General features: G+C 42.3%; 1 protein-coding gene across 3 annotated transcripts in view; it reads left to right on the top strand.

Annotated features, from left to right (window-relative positions):
* Nucleotides 1-18,774, top strand: part of LOC307212652 (uncharacterized protein) — a 230,559-nt gene that overhangs the window by 134,383 nt on the left and 77,402 nt on the right. The window lies entirely within an intron of this gene.

The following is an 18,774-nucleotide window of genomic DNA, read 5'->3' on the forward strand; positions in this document are numbered from 1 at the left end:
TCAGGGGCTTATGAACACTTATAACAGTGTCTCTCCTTAAAAGTCTCCAACAAACAAGTAAAGGGACCCCTGACCGTTAAGTCCAGTCGTGGCCGACTCTGGGGTTGCGGCACTCATCTCGCTTTACTGGCCGATGGAGCCTGCATACAGCTTCTAGGTCATGTGGCCAGCATGACTAAGCCACTTCTGGCAAACCAGAGCAGCGCACGGAAACGCTGTTTACCTTCCTGCCGGAGTGGTACCTATTTATATACTTGCACTTTGACGTGCTTTCAAACTGCTAGGTTGGCAGGAGCAGGGACCGAGCAATGGGAGCTCACCCCATTGCGGGGATTTGAACCGCTGACCTTCTGATCGGCAAACCCTAGGCTCATTGGATTAGACCACAGTGCCACCCGCGTCCAACAAATAGGTCTCTTTTAATTGCTATCATGTCTCCTGCAGTGTGTCTGGTTCTATCCATCCCCCAGTTGGACGTTCATACACTGTTTTATTTTTATGATTTTAAGCATGAATAGGCTTGTTCCATTTTGATTCAAGTGAAGTGCAGCCATTTTGTACAGACCTCACTTGCCCCAAACCTGATAACTGAAAGCACTTGTTCCTTGTTAATCTTGCACAATGTTGCCTGATATAAATAATCATCCTGAAGATTCTCTCTTAGCTTGTTCCTTCTTATCCTTGCGCAATGCTCCTTTATGTAAATGATCATCTTGAACTTGTGCATTTGGCTACTTTGTGTTTTAAAAAGGAATCATCACTTAGCCATAGAAATCGCTTTGATGTACTGCATGAAAGGAAAAGAAAAGAAAATAGAGATGTGGTTCAAAACCTGAAAAAAGATCTTCTGTTAGCACAGTGAAGTTTCTGGATGTCTGAAGCAACAGCCTCATCACATGCCTCTCCCAATTTAGGGAAATAGCTAGTGACCATGGTGAATGGATTGGTGTGTGCAAATGTACCTTTTAAAAAAGGCTGACATATTTAGGTGGGTGGGCTGACAGTTTCAGACAATATTTGTCCAAACGAAATATGGGTAGCAGAGCAATGATCATGGTTAGGAAACTGGGTGATGTGAACACTGTACCAGTTACCTCTCACAAGTTTTAGTGACTGACGTTAGAACTTGAAGCATTCCCACCTGGCCAATCTAAATTTGTCATCCTACCCGAAAAGCAAAATAACAATTTGCTTTATAGTGACAGTGAAATTGTTGAAAACAAACCAGTGGAAGAACATTTCAGCCTCCCGAGGGCACTCTGTAGTTGACCTTAAGGTGGCCATTCTGGAACAAAGAAACTTCAAAGGATGAATACAAAATGAAACGGCTGAATTACAGTTCATCAAGATGTTCCTTGTCATCACTTGTAGGTCAAATCGAGACAATGGATTTTTTAAAAACATACTACATGCATTAATTAGCTGACCAATGCCAGGATATCTATTATCATTGACTGTTTAGGTTCCCCACTGCAGGTGTTAACAATAATCTCAGCAATGGCTCCCATTCTGCTTGTTGTTGTTTAGTCATTTAGTCATGTCTGACTCTTCGTGACCCCATGGACCAGAACACGCCAGGCACTCCCGTCTTCCACTGCCTCCCGCAGTTTGGTCAAACTCATGTTTGTATCTTTGAGAACACTATCCAACCATCTCGTCCTCTGTCGTCCCCTTCTCCTTGTGCCCTCCATCTTCCCCAACATCAGGGTCTTTTCCAGGGAGTCTTCTCTTCTTCTCATGAGGTGGCCAAAGTATTGGAGCCTCAGCTTCAGGATCTGTCCTTCCAGTGAGCACTCAGGGCTGATTTCCTAAAGAATGGATAGGTTTGATCTTCTTGCAGTCCATGGTACTCTCAAGAGTCTCCTCCAGCACCATAATTCAAAAGCATCAATTCTTTGGTGATCATCCTGCTTTATGGTCCATCTCTCACTTCCATCCCATTCTGCTATTGTAAAAGATTTGATATATGCCTGTTTAGCTCATTTTAAATTTCTGATTATCACTCACTGTAATTTTTGCATCTCATTGCCATTCAACTCACACCTTATAGTTTTCTCCTTTGTATACCTGCCTTGCCTACTGATTTCACTTTGTGCATCTGACAGGTTGAACTCGCATCTACAAAATCTTATGCAATAATGCATTAGATAGTATTTAAGATGCCACAGGACCCTCTGATAGCTTGCTTTGTTGCAAGAGATTTTCAGTTTTGTTATAATAAAATGTATATTCTGTCTTTCTCTACAAAGCAGACCTGGAATATCTTAGAACAACAGCAACAAATGAGCATCATAATTTAAAAAGGCAACAAAAGAGCTAAATATTAAAAGAACACAGAGCAGAAAAAGCAATAGAACAAAAAATTATAAAATATTTTTTCTAAATGTTTCATGTAAATTGCATAAAAGTTGTTTTTTTTTGTTTGTTTATTAAGCAGCCAAAAATATTGTTAAATGCTTGCAGAAATATCAGTGTCCTAAATGCCTACTTGAAAGCTCAAAGGTATGTCCTATCCTCCGATATAATCCATAAAAGACAAGTTGAAAAAGAAAAGCTTGATTAGTCTGACAGGTGAATGCAGAGGGACATTAAATAAATACAAACACAGTAATTTACTGAGATGTGCTAAGGGCTCGTTTGAAAGAGGCTGGGAAACTATTAATAATCTATTAATGCGATCATTAAATTGAGAGGAATTCCATTTTTCTGCCCTCCCTTTTTTTGCAGTCTCAGAGCGTGTCATGGCCTCTTACGACTCACTTTTACATAGTAGCTTTCTTGTTTGGATGGGTAGCTGCAGGGATGTTGGTCTGGTCCAGAAGAACAATCATGCCTGCACAAGCCCCAGGGCTGGGCACTTCACCCTAACCCTCCCTCCTGCACATTACACACCCACGGCAGTGTTAGGATCCTGACTTTTCTTAAGCCAAAGCTCCCCCACTATGGGACGCAGGTGGCGCTGTGGTCTAAACCACTGAGCCTCTTGGGCTTGCCGATCAGAAGGTCGGCGGTTCGCATCCCCACGATGGGGTGAGCTCCCGTTGCTCTATCCCTGCTCCTGCCAACCTAGCAGTTCGAAAGCACACCAGTGCAAGTAGATAAATAGGTACCGCTCCAGCGGGAAAGTAAACGGCGTTTCCGTGCGCTGCTCTGGTTTTGGTGTCCCGTTGTGCCAGAAGTAGCTTAGTCATGCTGACCACATGACCCGGAAAAACTGTCTGTGGACAAACGCCGGCTCCCTTGGCCTGTAAAGCGAGATGAGCGCCGCAACCCCAGAGTCGTCTGCAACTGGACTTAACTGTCAGGGGTCCTTTCCCTTTTTACCTTTTTTACCCCCACTATGCTAGTTGGTGTAACATAACATATATAAAATCCCTTTCAGATTTAGATGGGTTTCTTACAACCGGCTTTATGAAGTTACATAAAGCAGTGCCACTGAAGGAAGCTCTTTGTTATAGATCTTGGGCTTTAAAATTTATAAAACACCTTTTGAAAACCATTCAAAGCTGCTGCAGTTCTTCCAGATGGGCCTTAGTATCACACATAGAGATGACACAACTGAGTCATTACTAGCAAGGTGGCGTTTTTTTCTACCTTACTGGATTTTCCATGGAAAGGGTAGATCTGGATTAAAGGTGTTTCTCCTGGGCATAGTCGGCCAATTGGTGTCAAAGGATAGAACTTTCTTTATGTACGCCACAGCAGCAGCAAGAGTACTCATTGCAAAGCATTGGAAGACACAAGATCTGCCCACCTTGGAAGAATGGCAGATGCAAGTAATGGACTACATGGAAATGGCGGAAATGACTGGCAGAATCCGAGATCAGAGAGAAGAGTTGGTGGAAGAAGATTGGAGGAAATTTAAAGTCTATTTACAGAAACATTGTAAAATTTTTGAATGTTGATGACACTGAAATGAAATGAAGGGGTTCTGGTAATAAGGTAAATTAGGTAAGAATGGACTGATGTTAGAAGAAAGTTCGAAGTTAATGAACTTGCTGAACTAATTTTTAAGTGGAATACAAAAAAGGGAGACGTGAGGAAGTCAGGAAAATAAGTTAATCAAAGAGGAGAGGGGGGGGAAAGAGGGATTTTTGTTTTTTCTTAGTTTTTCCTTTTTTCTTTCGTTTTTATGTTAATTGTGAGAATATTTTGTATTTTTGTATTTTTGTGTTTATGTATTCTCTTTTGTGTTTCGTTATTGTTTGCTTTGTAATCTTTCTTATTATAAAATTTAATAAAATATCATTTAAAAAAATAAATAAATAAAGGTGTGTGGGGACAACAGGCAGCTGAGGGGCTGGGTAAGCTATCAGTACCTACAAGAAACAGCGCCCACCTGTCTTGGCTGTTCCCCTGGGGCTTTCAGGTGTATGTCCCACAACCTAGCCATTTAACATTTCAGAAGCCTGTGACAGTGCCCCTTTGGTGTCCGCGAGGGGGTTGGGGTTGAAATAATTTTATTCTGAGTTTGCTTTAATGCTGATTTTTAGATGTGTTTTTGTTTTCGATTCCTAGGGTAGTGTTGTTAGTCAGCTTTATATCATTTTAACTCAGTTGGTAGCATGCCTTGCTTATTTATAGTGGGAAATCTGTATGGGTTAGCAGTCCTGGAGACTGTGATCTTCTGCCCTCCCCCTAAAATAGTTAGCCTGTTTTCTTTGCTGGCTTGCGGGGCTGATACTTGCAGTATCCTCACAAGTAAACAGTTCCATATTCCGTGTGCCAATGTGCAAGCCCCAACAATGTCAAATATAGGGATTAGTCCTAAGAATGTAAATACTTCACTTGAGAAGTGCAGTTCTTGGGAAATACTGTCATGAGCCTTTAAAGAGCCACAAGACTCTGTTATGTTATATGTTTCTTGGCACAATCAGCGTGTGTTTTCAGCATATACATGAGAAGTGGTTCAATTCAACAGCTTTGGGAAGCTGCTTGACTTAACTGTTACATGTTATGGCATATGCAGACTGCTGAAACTTTGCATCCAGGTTGGTTCTTGATGAGGATAGCATGAAAGGGGTCATCTGTTGGGCTGCATTCACACACACACACACACACACACACACACACTGGAGTAAACCAAATTTAATACGGTGACACTTACTTCTAAGCAGACATGCATAGGAGTGTGCTGTTGGTCATTGCTCAGGGTGTGTGTGTGGTTTGCTTGTTTTTTTAGATTCTGAACCCTCATCCGTATATTTTGCTGTGTTTCACCAGCTATCATCTTGTGGTTGTCTGAACTGTGTATATTTATATAAGTACATTAGTCATATGTTGCATATTCCTGATTTATTGTTCCTAATGATTCACTTCTTTCTTACTTGAGCTGGATTTGTGCAGGACCAAAAGATCCCCATACATGCAGGCACTAAAGCAGTCCTGTATGCCTTTCAGCACTTCCCCAAAGTCTCCTATTTTTGGGAGTCCCATGGACTGCAAGAAGATCAAACCTCTCCATTCTGAAGGAAATCAGCCCTGAGTACTCACTGGAAGGACAGATCGTGAAGCTGAGGCTCCAATACTTTGGCCACCTCATGAGAAGAGAAGACTCCCTGGAAAAGACCCTGATGCTGGGAAAGATTGAGGGCACAAGGAGAAGGGGACGACAGAGGACAAAATGGTTGGACAGTGTTCTCAAAGCTACCAACATGAGTTTGACCAAACTGCAGTGGAAGACAGAAGTGCCTGGCGTGCTCTGATCCATGGGGTCACAAAGAGTTGGACACGATTAAACGACTAAACAACAACAACAACATGTTATGCTGAGCCAATATATTCGAAGCATTTGATGTAGCTCTGCAGTCCTGAGCCTTCCTATTTATGTTGTCACATTCAGTTTTTAGAATGTCAGAATTTGGAACCAGGCGTCCAAACTCTCATTGAACTTGTTTTGTTGCGCTGGTGTGCTGAAGTAACCAGTAACATTGGGTGCTTCCAGATGGGTGTTTATAGTAGGATCAATGCTAATTGAGCATGCAGATTTTCCAGGGAGTCCACCCAATGTTGTCTGTGTCAAAATGTCAGCCCATGTTCCTCCACCACCATTTAATCCAGATTAATCCTGTTACCAATGATCCATTTTCAATATCTCAGTGACACGTCTGCACATTAAACCACCCATCTTGAAGCCACCCACTATGTCAGCACACCTGATAAATTTGATGGCAACTGTCTTCAGTCTTGTTGGAAATGAAGTCTGTACAGTGCAGCTGGGTATAAAGCAATAAACTCAGTTTCTAATATAGCCACTAGGTGGCATTATCTTTTCTGTAGTTGGAGATTTCTGCTCAAGATGTGCTTCCCCAGTGACAATGGACTCCTATCTTTATTGATGCTCTCATGCATGTTTCATTGTCATATTTGGTCAGACCATCTTGCACATAACTGCCATGAGGTGCTATGCTACTGCAGGTACACAAATCTATTAAGATTATGTCAACGTTTAGATTGGCCAAATTTCTCTAAGGGCCTTTCCCCGTTATTTGTTTTAGTGGCATAGGAGTGCTCCTGTAACATTTGGATGTTACCGAGGGCTAAAAGTAAAGGTAAAGGACCTCTGACAGTTAAGTCCAGTCGCGAACGACTCTGGGGTTGAGGCGCTCATCTCGCTTTATTGGCCGAGGGAGCCGGCGTACAGCTTCCGGGTCATGTGGCAAGCATGACTAAGCCGCTTCTGGTGAACCAGAGCAGCGCACGGAAACGTCATTTACCTTCCCGCTGGAGCGGTACCTATTTATCTACTTGCACTTTGACGTGCTTTCAAACTGCTAGGTTGGCAGGAGCAAGGACTGAGCAACAGGAGCTTAACTCGTCACGGGGATTCGAACTGCCAACCTTCTGATCGGCAAGTCCTAGGCTCTGTGGTTTAACCCACAGCGCCACCCGTGTCCCATTTACCTTACTGCAATTGTATGGGTGCAGCTGTGCAGTGTAATGTGCAGAAAAGGGCAGAGTGGTGGCATGGGAGCAGTGAACTCGAGTCAGAATCCATGGTGCCAGAATGGAGACCCTTCTTTGTTCACCCTAAAACTAAATTTCAACAAAGAGCAGGTAAAATTAAAAGTAAAGGTACCCCTGCCCGTACGGGCCAGTCTTGACAGACTCTGGGGTTGTGCGCCCATCTCACTTAAGAGGCCAGGGGCCAGCGCTGTCCGGAGACACTTCCGGGTCACGTGGCCAGCGTGACATCGCTGCTCTGGCGAGCCAGAGCCGCACACGGAAACGCCGTTTACCTTCCCGCTGGTAAGCGGTCCCTATTTATCTACTTGCACCCGGAGGTGCTTTCGAACTGCTAGGTTGGCAGGCGCTGGGACCGAGCAGCGGGAGCGCACCCCGCCGCAGGGATTCGAACCGCCGACCTTTCGATCGGCAAGTCCTAGGCGCTGAGGCTTTAACCCACAGCGCCACCTGCGTCCCTCAGGTAAAATTACATGATCATAAAAAGCATAGATGCTAGAACCATGATCCTGAGGATCGCAAAACCTGCAACATCTGATTGCAGCATTTGCATCTGAACCCCAGCCCCCCCCCCACATTTGCTTTCAAGCAGTGCTTTTTCTGGGGGTACGCAGGGGTTCGCATACCCCTAAACATTTTGTGAATCTAAGTTTGGCCTCATTGAGGGGCAGTATTTCAATAGGAGTAGGAAAATGAGAGTACCCCATAACTTTTAAAGCACTGCTTTCAAGTACACCAAATATTTTGTGACCGGGTGATTGATTCTGTTATTGTTGTTTGCAACACAGCAAGCTTGCTTGCCAGCTATGGTTCAGACCAGGGATGGAGAACCGGGGACCCTTCAGATGACGTTGCTGGACTCCACCCCTTATCATTTCGAGCCAACATAGCCAAAGGTCAGGGATGATGGGAGTTGTAGTCCATGCAGAAGATCACAGCTTGCCATCTCCTGGTTTAGAAGGAGACAGGCCTCTGAGAATGGATTAAATGTTATCAGCAATGTCAGTGAGCATGGCGATTAGCCCCTTACATGTGTAATTGCTAAGCAAGTTGTCTGGATATGATGTAGCTGGTGGAAAAGATGTTGCAAAGAATTGCTTGTTGTCTCTCTGTCACCGCTGGATTTGCAGCTTGTTTAATAGCACCATGTTGGTGCGGGGCTGGTGGCAGCGTAAGTGTAGGGTACACTCATAGCAGCTTTCACGGCTGATACCAGTAGATGTACACTGACAGCCATCATGGTTAGGCTTTTGGGTGAGACTAAGATGGTCCAGAGAATCACCATAAGCCAGGAGTAGAGAACATTTGACCCTCCAGATCAGGCATCTCCAAACTCGGCCCTCCAGATGTTTTGGGACTACAGTTCCCATCATCCCTGACCACTGGTCCTGTTAGCTAGGGATGATGGGAGTTGTAGTCCCAAAACATCTGGAGGGCCGAGTTTGGACGGGTTGAGTTGCCTATGCCTGCTGTATAGGGAGTTTGGGGATGCCTGCTCCAGATGTTGTTGAACTACAATTCCCATTACCCCTGGTCATTGGCCATGCTTGCTGGGGCTGATGGACATTGTCTCTCAGCAACATCTGGAGGACCCAACATTGGCCACACCTGCCTTAAGCCATGTGGAAGCTGCTTTGAGCTCCTTGGCAGATGAGGAGCCTATAAACATAACAAATAACACTGACATGTACAGCCTGCACGGATTGGTTGACATTCAAGTGTACCCAGATGAAGTAAATTTGGTGTTAATTTTGTCAGAAGGTACCCAAGTTTCAATGTATTGGCTCAGAAAATATGCCAGACTCCCCAGACCCCAAGGTACTGTTTAACCTGCCTCATCTTTGTTGACCCAGGAGAAAGACTTGAATATGAGTTTTGTGTATAGCAAGCATTTGATGGTGTCTGTGTAAGGCTAAACAGAATTACTCCTGTCTTGAGTCTGTAATGTTAATCCTTGATTAGTTCTTATAGAATATCACCAGGGTATGGTGGGTTGGTGTGTTTTTTTTAATGTTCTAGGCCAAATATGCTTAATATACAGACAAAGGTCTTTTCAGAGAAAATACAGTATATATCCAGATGTGAAGGGGTCTCTTGGGTAAATCCCAGAGCTACAAAACAGCAGCCTCCTATAGAATATATATTTTATTATTATAATAATAAAAATTCTCTTTGGTTCTGAATGGGTGCATTGTATGTAACTGCAAGTAGTGTACTTGATTTGAGTGAGACCCTCCAAAATTGTGATATAACCATTAAAGAAGTTGATTAAAAAAACCCCACACATTTCGGTACACACATATAGCTACTGTCCACGGAAAACACATCTGGGCCACATTATCCTGTCAAAGCGAAATTCATATAAACTTGACTTTTCTGTTAATCTCAATATCAGAGACTCACGATTCAGTTGGGGAAATATGGCTCAAATCCAAAGAACCATGTGCAAGTCCCTGCTTGAAAAACTGCGTTTTCCTGCCCCTTCCCCCAAAAGACACTCGTAAGGGGGTTTTTTTGGGGGGTGATCCTCCAGAACAGCACCTGCACCTGGAGTAGGTAGGGTGGAGATCTGCAGAAATGGATGGGGCTGTCTCCTGTTCCCACCACACCCCCCAGATACAAGGGGAAATGCCTTTTGCCTGCACAAAGGGCATTTTGGATCAAAGCTGATGTTTAATTCCTGAACTTGGCTTTCGGAGGGCGCTAGCTTTCGTTTTAACTTGCATGGCGATGGTCACATCTAATACTACAACCAGATGGAGGGAGCAGAGAGGAGAATTCACGTGGAGGGCTAGAGAGTGATCTCGCAGCCATCCCCACGCCATGGTTTTGTCATTAAAAACTGAAGAGTGCTAGAGTCACTTCCCCAGACAATCCCCAGTGGTTTCTGTGTTGCCTCCTAATCTGTCTTTTACATCAAGAGCTGCATTTGCATTTCAGTTTTTGCCTTCCTAAGAAAGAATCTCTTTGCACCACCAACATTAATTATGACAAATCAGTTTCTTTTTAAATTGCGGCAGCGTTTTCGGAGGGAAGGTGACTGAGTGTGAGATGGATATCACCTTAAGCTTGCAAAGCAACATTTGGGATGTTAAGATCCTCCAGTTATTTACACTGCACAATATCTCCCTGGTGTGTGAGTCATAAAGTGCTTGGTATCGCCCTCCCCCTTTTCTTTTTTTGGGGGGTGGGTGGGTTGGGTGGGGTAGCTGTTTCCTCTTTCACCTGTAAGCCACATCAAAGAAAGATCTCGCCTGAAAGCTCTCTCCTGTGGGTTCTGGAGACAGTTTATGCTCATGGGAATGCAAAGCGATGCTGCTGGAAGCAGAGAGGGAAGCCTTGAGACAGCAGAGCAAGTGAATCACAATTCCTGTCAGTTTCTATAAATTTATATCTTACTCACATTCTTCCCATTCAAAGATGTGTCAGGCTTGAGAGTTAATACCTGTGTAGAAAAAGAAAAGAAGCAAATTGTTCATGAAGGAGCCCAATACCTTTTGGTAAAGGTAAAGGTAAAGGTAAAGGGGACCCCCTGACCATTAGGTCCAGTCGTGGCCGACTCTGGGGTTGCGGCGCTCATCTCGCTTTATTGGCCGAGGAAGCCAGCGTACAGCTTCCGGGTCATGTGGCCAGCATGACTAAGCCGCTTCTGGCGAACCAGAGCAGCGCATGGAAACGCCATTTACCTTCCCGCCAGAGCGGTACCTATTTATCTACTTGCACTTTGACGTGCTTTTGAACTGCTAGGTTGACAGCAGCTGGGACTCAGCAACAGGAGCTCACCCCGTTGCAGGGATTTGAACCGCCAACCTTCTGATCGGCAAGTCCTAGGCTCTGTGGTTTAACCCACAGCGCCACCCGCGTCCCAATACCTTTTGGTACCTGAGGCCAACCACAAAATGGCGCCCCTTCCCCTCCACCAGGGAGGAAGAGGGGAGTGAAGATCTACATCAGGTACAACTGAGGCAGAAATAAAGATCAACACTGGGAATAGGGGGTGGGAGGAGACCATCAGGGTCACTGTGGGCCTCTACAGCAGTGGATGATGTGTTCTTTGGAGGCAGATCTGCTGCCCCTGTAGATCCTGCCACCTGAGACAGATGCCTCACCTTGTTTCATGGGCCCTGCGAGCCAATGCTTTGATCGCAGCAGGAAGACAGTGAAGATGCTGTGTTCCCACTGGAGCAGATACACTCGCTTTCCTTTTTCCTTTTTTGAGTCTACAGCTTTTGGTGCTTTGAAAGTAATTGATGAAGCTGCTCTCAGAAAGCCAGTGCCCTTGAGAACAGAGGTGGGCAGAAAGCAGATGAGGACCTATCATTGGGTCTCTGGGTGATTTGCAGTAGAACAGCAACCATCCCAGTTGTCTTGGCAATAGGTTGATTAAAGGTTTCCTTGCCCCCTGCCCCACTCACACAGGTTAGACTGCTGAATCAATGCAAGCTTGGTGGAAAACCAGAAATGCATTTTCATCCTGAGCTGAGCATGTGATCAGAAGAAGCACCCTGTCTTTCATTTTTTGTGCATGGCCACCCTACTGAACCACTATTTTGCACCTGGCTCTAACTGGTGGACCTGAGGCTTCTAGGAAAATAAAAATTAAGAAGATCCCACATGCTGAAATTGTGCCTGCCCCTCCTGTAGAAAATGTTGAATGGTAGACACAACATATATTTGTGCAGCGATAAGTTGTGCCTGTTTACTTTTTCATAACAGGAGAATGTAAGGCATCAAATTGGTGGATTTTACTTACTTGATCTGGTGATTGATGACTGCTTGAGAAGCAGATTGCTCTGGCTGTGATTGCCATGCTGTCATGTTTGGTGTATTGATTTTTTTTTTCCTGGAAGGCTGTGAATAAATGCTTCTGGAGGCACCCTTCCTTACTACCCTTATACCACATGCTGGTTTGAAGGGAGACAAGGACTGACTGTCCTACAAATTCCATGCTAGCAAGCTGAGTTTCTTCTGTCCCAGCATTGAAAAAGAGGAAACAACTGGTGATTTTTGCCTCCAGCCTCACTTGCTTGGAAGTTCACTGAGGATTCTTCCAGAAAGCTGCCACCCCAAGCAAATTGTACCGAATGCGAAAGCAGGTGCACTGAGTCAGTGTTACTGACCCACATCAGCCAGATAGGTCTGTGGCAAACCATGTAACCATCACAACTCATCTAAGCCGAGCAGCACAAACAGCTCAGCTATTCTAGCTTCAAACCTGCCATCATCACTGTAAAATCTCATGCAAGGAACTCCCTCTTATATTCAGGGTTGGGGCACTGCTTATTGGGAGAGCTGTAGTCAAGAATGTGTTGTTTCGAAAAAGGCTGATTTTAAAGCCTGTGGGAGTTTCAGGAAGGGATAAGAATCTGACTTCCATAACTTCTTAGGAGTCGAGTAAATGTATATGTGTCATATGTGTGTGTTGGGAACAACCTTGGAGTGCCCAAATTTAGATGGACAAGACTCTTTAAAAAAATAATAATGGTGGGAAGGGGAAAATCTTGTGGAATTCCTTACAGAGAATTTTGCAGCCTTTTGGCATGAGGAATGGGCGGAAGATGAAGAATTTGAGATAACAACAGCCTTTCGGCTGGGCAGGAGGCAGGACAAGAAACCAAGGGATTGTCTAATTACACTGAGATCAAAAGAAGAAAGAGATAGAATATTGAACTTGCATTATCAAAAGGCACTGGTGATCCAAAACTGTCAGATACAGATTTTTAGGGACATCCCCAAATATATTTTAGAGGTGAGGACCTACTATAAGAACCTAGCAGACCTGCTGAAGAAAAATACCATACCATTCAGATGGGAGTTCCCACAAGGACTATCCTTTAACTTTAAAGGAAGAAAGATCAAAATAAAAACAATTCAGGACAAAGAACAATTTCTGGAGAGATACCTGGAGGATTTGCAGAAAGGAACTGCAGAGGAGAAAGAACCACCTGATATAGCAAATCTATCATTTGGACTTTTACCACCACCATCGGAGGAAGAACAGAAGCTTGGAGCAGTTGGAGGAACAGTTACCTAAACACAAAATGTCTCTGCAACTTCTTAGTTGGAACTGTAATGGCTTGAACCTTCCTCGAAAAAGACGACAAGTTTTTCACATCTTGAAGAGAGAACAATTAGATATAATATGTTTGCAAGAAACCCATATTGCCAGGATAAAAAGGAAATTATTGACAAATAAGAAACTTGGTCAAGAATTTATTTCATCAGACAAAGTGAAGAAAAGAGGTGTGGTGATCTATGCAAAGGAAAAATTGGCCCCAAAATTGATATTTAAAGATGAACAAGGAAGATACCTGGCAATTGAAATACAAATTCAAGGAGAAAAAATCCTGATTGTTGGAGTATATGCCCCAAATGAGGGGAAGGCCGAATTCTTTAAGAAGTTGCATGAGACACTAGTTGATTTCATAGACTATAAAATCGTAATGATGGGGGATATGAATGGAGTTGTCTCAACAAACATGGATAAGGCACAGAGACAAGTGATCTCAAAAGAAGGGAGACTACCAAAGATCTTTTTTGAAATGACTGAAACTCTGGACTTGATTGATATTTGGAGAACAAGGAATCCTCTAGAGAGAGAGGGAACTTGCTTCTCTGAGGCAAAAATGACATGGACAAGAATAGACCAAATTTGGATTTCTAGTAGTCTGGCGTCAAGAACAAAAAAAGTAGAAATATGCCCAAAAACTTGCTCCGACCATAATGCGGTGAAGATGGAGATGAAACTAACAACAACTGGATCCTTTAGATGGAGAATGAATGACACCCTATTTAAGGATGAAGAGATCCATAAGAAGGCCCTTAAAACATTAAAAGATTATTTCGAGATTAACAGGAAAACAGATGTGGAGAAAAGAATAATTTGGGACGCAAGCAAAGCCGTGATGCGAGGTTTCCTAATTCAACAGAACTCTATAAAGAGGAAGCAACAAAATGAGAGGAAGGAAAAAATCCTAGAAAAAATAAAAGAAGGAGAGAAGAAATTGAGGTCCAAACCAAAGTCTCATGAGATTCTGAGAGAAATAAAGTTTTATCAGATGCAGTACATGGAGCTCATGAACCAACAAATAGAATGGAAGATAAAGCAAATGAGACAAAGAACCTTCGAATCAGCGGACAAGTGTGGGAAACTTCTGTCATGGCAATTGAAGAAAAGGCAGAAAATGAACACGGTAACCAGTTTAGAAATGGATGGGAAAATTATCCACAAACCTAATGAGATAAACAATTGCTTTCAAAGCTTTTTTAAGAAATTGTATGCACAAGGGCCAATTAATGAACAAGAAATAGAAGAATTCATCAGAAAATACGGTTTACCAAAAATTCCAGAACAAAGTAAAAGGACTCTAAATGAGGAAATAACAGAACAAGAAATAGAGGGTGCCATTCAAAATATGAAATTGGGAAAATCACCAGGACCAGATGGCCTGACGGCTAAATACTACAAGATGCTGAAAGAATGTTTAATACAACCATTGAAGGAAGTTTGCAATGAAATCCTGAAGGGGAAAAAGGCACCTGAATCGTGGAAAGAGGCTTTTATCTCACTTATACCGAAGACAGAAGCTGAGAAGAACCAGGTTAGAAACTACCGCCCTATATCTTTGCTCAATGTGGATTACAAAATTTTTGCAGACATTTTGGCAAAAAGATTGAAAAGAGTGTTGATAGAGGAGATTCATAAGGACCAAACAGGCTTTCTCCCAGGGAGATATATGTCAGACAATGTGAGGAACATTATAGACATTTTAGAATTGCTAGATGTTGACATTAACAGGAAAGCAGTCTTGATTTTTGTAGACGCGGAGAAAGCCTTTGACAATATCTGCTGGACTTTTATGAAAAAAAATCTCCAAGGGATGGGGGTAGGCCAAGGTTTTGAAAACGGTATAGGTGCAATATATTCTCAACAAAAGGCCAAGCTAATTGTAAACAATGTGGTTACAGAAGAAATACCCATAGAAAAAGGTACACGGCAGGGATGCCCAATATCCCCTTTGCTTTTTATATCAGTCCTGGAGGTTTTGTTAAACATGATTAGAAAGGACCAGTTGGTTAAAGGAGTTCAGGTCGGAGTTAGACATTACAAGTTAAGAGCATTTGCAGATGACCTAGTATTGACTTTGCAACAGCCAGACACTAGTACTAAAAGAGTATTAGAATTAATTGAAATATTTGGTCGAGTAGCAGGTTTTAAATTGAACAAACAAAAAACGAAAGTGTTGGAAAAAAACTTAACAATGGAAGAAAGAGAGAGTTTTCAGAATGAAACAGGCCTGGAAATAACAAAAAGGGTAAAATACCTGGGGTTAAACTTAACATCCAAGAATGTGAATTTATTTAAGGATAATTATGAAAAAACTTGGGCAGAGGTTAAGAAAGATCTGGAAATATGGTCAAGGTTGAAACTTTCCTTGTTAGGCCGAATTGCTACTATTAAGATGAATGTATTGCCTAGAATGCTGTTTTTATTTCAGACGTTACAGATTTTGGACAGGATGGATTGTTTCAAGAAGTGGCAGAAAGACATATCAAAATTTGTCTGGCAGGGCAAAAAGCCCAGAATTAAATTTAAGATTTTAACTGATGCAAAGGATAGAGGGGGGTTTGCCCTGCCGGACTTAAGACTTTACTATGAATCGGCAGCTTTCTGCTGGTTGAAACACTGGCTACTTCTTGAGAACACTGACATTTTGGACCTGGAAGGGTACGACAATAGTTTTGGTTGGCATGCATATTTATGGTATGACAAGGTAAAGGTGTACAAAAGTTTTAAAAACCATATTGTAAGGAAAGCATTGTATAACGTTTGGATTAGATATAAAGATCTGCTGGAAAGTAAAACCCCTAGGTGGGTGTCACCAATGGAAGCTAGGGAAGTAAAAAAGCTTAATATGGACTCTAAATGGCCAAAATATTATGAAATTTTAGAATATGATGGTGAAAGGGTGAAACTTCAGAGTTATGAGAAACTAAAGCCTAAGGTTCGAGATTGGTTGCATTATCATCAGATAAATGAGACATTTAAACAGGACAGAAAAATAGGATTTCAGAAAGAGAAGTCAAAATTAGAAACAGAACTGTTGGAACCCAATACTAAGAATTTATCAAAAATGTATAACTTGCTGTTGAAATGGAATACACAGGATGAAACGGTGAAATCAGCTATGATTAAATGGGCACAAGATATCGGTCATGATATTATGTTTGCTGACTGGGAACAGTTATGGACCACCGGTATCAAATTTACTGCATGTAATGCTTTAAAAGAAAATATTATGAAAATGATCTATCGGTGGTACATGACCCCAGTCAAGCTTGCAAAAATTTATCATTTGCCTAACAATAAGTGTTGGAAATGTAATGAGACTGAAGGCACTTTTTACCACCTTTGGTGGACCTGCCCAAAGATTAAAGCTTTCTGGGAAATGATCTATAATGAAATTAAGAAGGTCCTTAGGTGGACTTTTCCTAAGAAACCAGAGGCTTTTCTCTTGGGCATGGTTGGCCAATTGGTGTTAAAGAAGGATAGGATTTTCTTTATGTATGCCACCACAGCAGCAAGAATTCTACTGGCAAAGTATTGGAAGACGCAAGAACTACCTACTCTGGAAGAATGGCAAACAAAGGTGATTGACTTTATGGGACTGGCCGAGATGACGGGCAGAATCCGTGACCAGGGGAAAGAGACAGTGGAAGAGGACTGGAAGAAATTTAAAATATATCTCAAGAACAATTGTAAAATTGACGAATGTTAAGATGTCAGGGGGTAAGAGGTAAAGAAATTGCAGCAGTAATCAAAAAAAAAAAAAACTAAAGGAACTTTTATGAAAGGGAATTAAGATAATGGACCTAAGGGTTGCTAAAGAATCACTAAACAAGAATGCAGGGATGGGGAGGTATGGGGAAGTCAAAAGAAAGAAGGGTATGAAACGATCAGCTGGAAATTATGTTGTTTTGTGGTATTTTTGTTATCTATTTGAAAAACGAATAAAAATTATTATAAAAAAAATAATAATAATAATGGTGGTTTAAATATGAACACTGTTGTGAACAAATATATTTGTAACTACCAGCATAGCATTATTTGTACATTTCTAAGTAAATCTGCCATGGAGTAAGTCCTGAACTCAGTGGGATTTACTTTTGAGTCAACATGCTTAGGAATGTGCTGTAACAGTGCAATTCTAGGCACGTCTACTCTGGAGTAAGTTCCACTTCGTTCAAAAGGTCTTACTCTGAGGTACTTGGCTGCAAACTAAGTCCATTTAGTTTGGCACGTCCTTCAAAATGATAAATATAGGACCATTAATGCAGCTCTGTCTCTCATTTTCAAATATTGATTCCTATGAGTTGGATTAGATAGCTCTTGGTTGAATTTAGGGGGGCGGGGGTCATCTACTCAACTTATTTATTTATCATTTATTACTCAGACGTTTGTGTGCGGCCTCATAACATGAAGGTGGCCTGCAATAGATAAGTATAAAAACGATTAAATATGAAACACAAAGCAACGTAAATATGGCAAAACAGAACTCCCAGAGTTAAATATAGAAGCAAAGGGCCTTCGTGAACTTCTCTGTCAATGGTGTTCCATAACTGGGTACCACTTTCAAACCCTAATGGTTACCAGCTTCCCTTCATTTGGTTGAGGTATTTAAAGCAGGGCCTCTTTCAGATAAACTGGTACCAATCCATTTGGGGCTTTAAAGGTTAGATCCAGTACTTTATACTAAGCCTTGAAACTGACTAGGAGCCCATTCTGCTGATGAGAAAGAGACATAAGATAGTCAAGTCAACCATGCGCTCAACAGCAGAAGCAAATAGCGCAAGCAGTTTGTGTGGCCTGAATAAATATACTTTTACAGGCCCAACTATGCTTGGGAGGACTATTTTTGTTCAGCCGGAACTTGCCGGAACTCAGTTCTGGCGCTTCTCAGGTGGGTGCCATTGCCATTCTAAGAGAGAGAGGGAGGTGTTTGTGGTGAGTTCTGGCACCTCTTTTTCTAGAAAAGTAGCAATGGTGACAGGTATAAAATCATTCATTCATGTTGTGTGTCAAAGTCACCCGATAGGCTGCACATGTAATTAAAAAAACAATGGGTTTCACAGCTGAGCAAATGGAAGGGAGGCACAGAAGTTGCTTGTTGCATGGGATGCCATTTGGGCAAGGCTGGCTCTGTGTTAACTGGAGTGGGAGGGTGTTACTTTGGTTTGTTCTTCCATGTTATCGGACCCTAGTTCTTTTTAGTGTGCTCCTGCTGTAGAGATCGCTGTATTGTTTTTAATATTTGGTTGGAAGCCGCCCAGAGTGGCTGGGAAAACCCAGCCAAATGGGTGGGGTATAAATAATTAATTATATTATTATTATTATTATTATTATTATTATTATTATTATTATTACAGTAGTACCTCAGGTTACATACGCTTCAGGTTACATATGCTTCAGGCTACAGATTCCGCTAACCCAAAAATAGTACCTCGGGTTAAGAACTTTGCTTCCGGATGAGAACAGAAATCGCACAGCAGCAGGAGGCCCCATCTGCTAAAGTGGTGCTTCAGGTTAAGAACAGTTTCAGGTTAAGAACGGACCTCCGAAACGAATTGAGTACTTAACCTGAGGTACCACTGTATTATTATTATTATTATTATTATTATGACTTAATGCACATGTGTTAGTGATGAGCTCAGGGAGAGCAGACTCAATCGAGGCCTACCATTGTTTCGGCTCTTCAAAACACTACGTGAACTATACCGCAAGAGGAGACAATCCAGATGCCTAATTTCAGA

The sequence above is a fragment of the Podarcis cretensis genome, assembly GCF_951804945.1.
Source record: "Podarcis cretensis genome assembly, chromosome: 3".
Taxonomy (NCBI): Eukaryota; Metazoa; Chordata; class Lepidosauria; order Squamata; family Lacertidae; genus Podarcis; species Podarcis cretensis.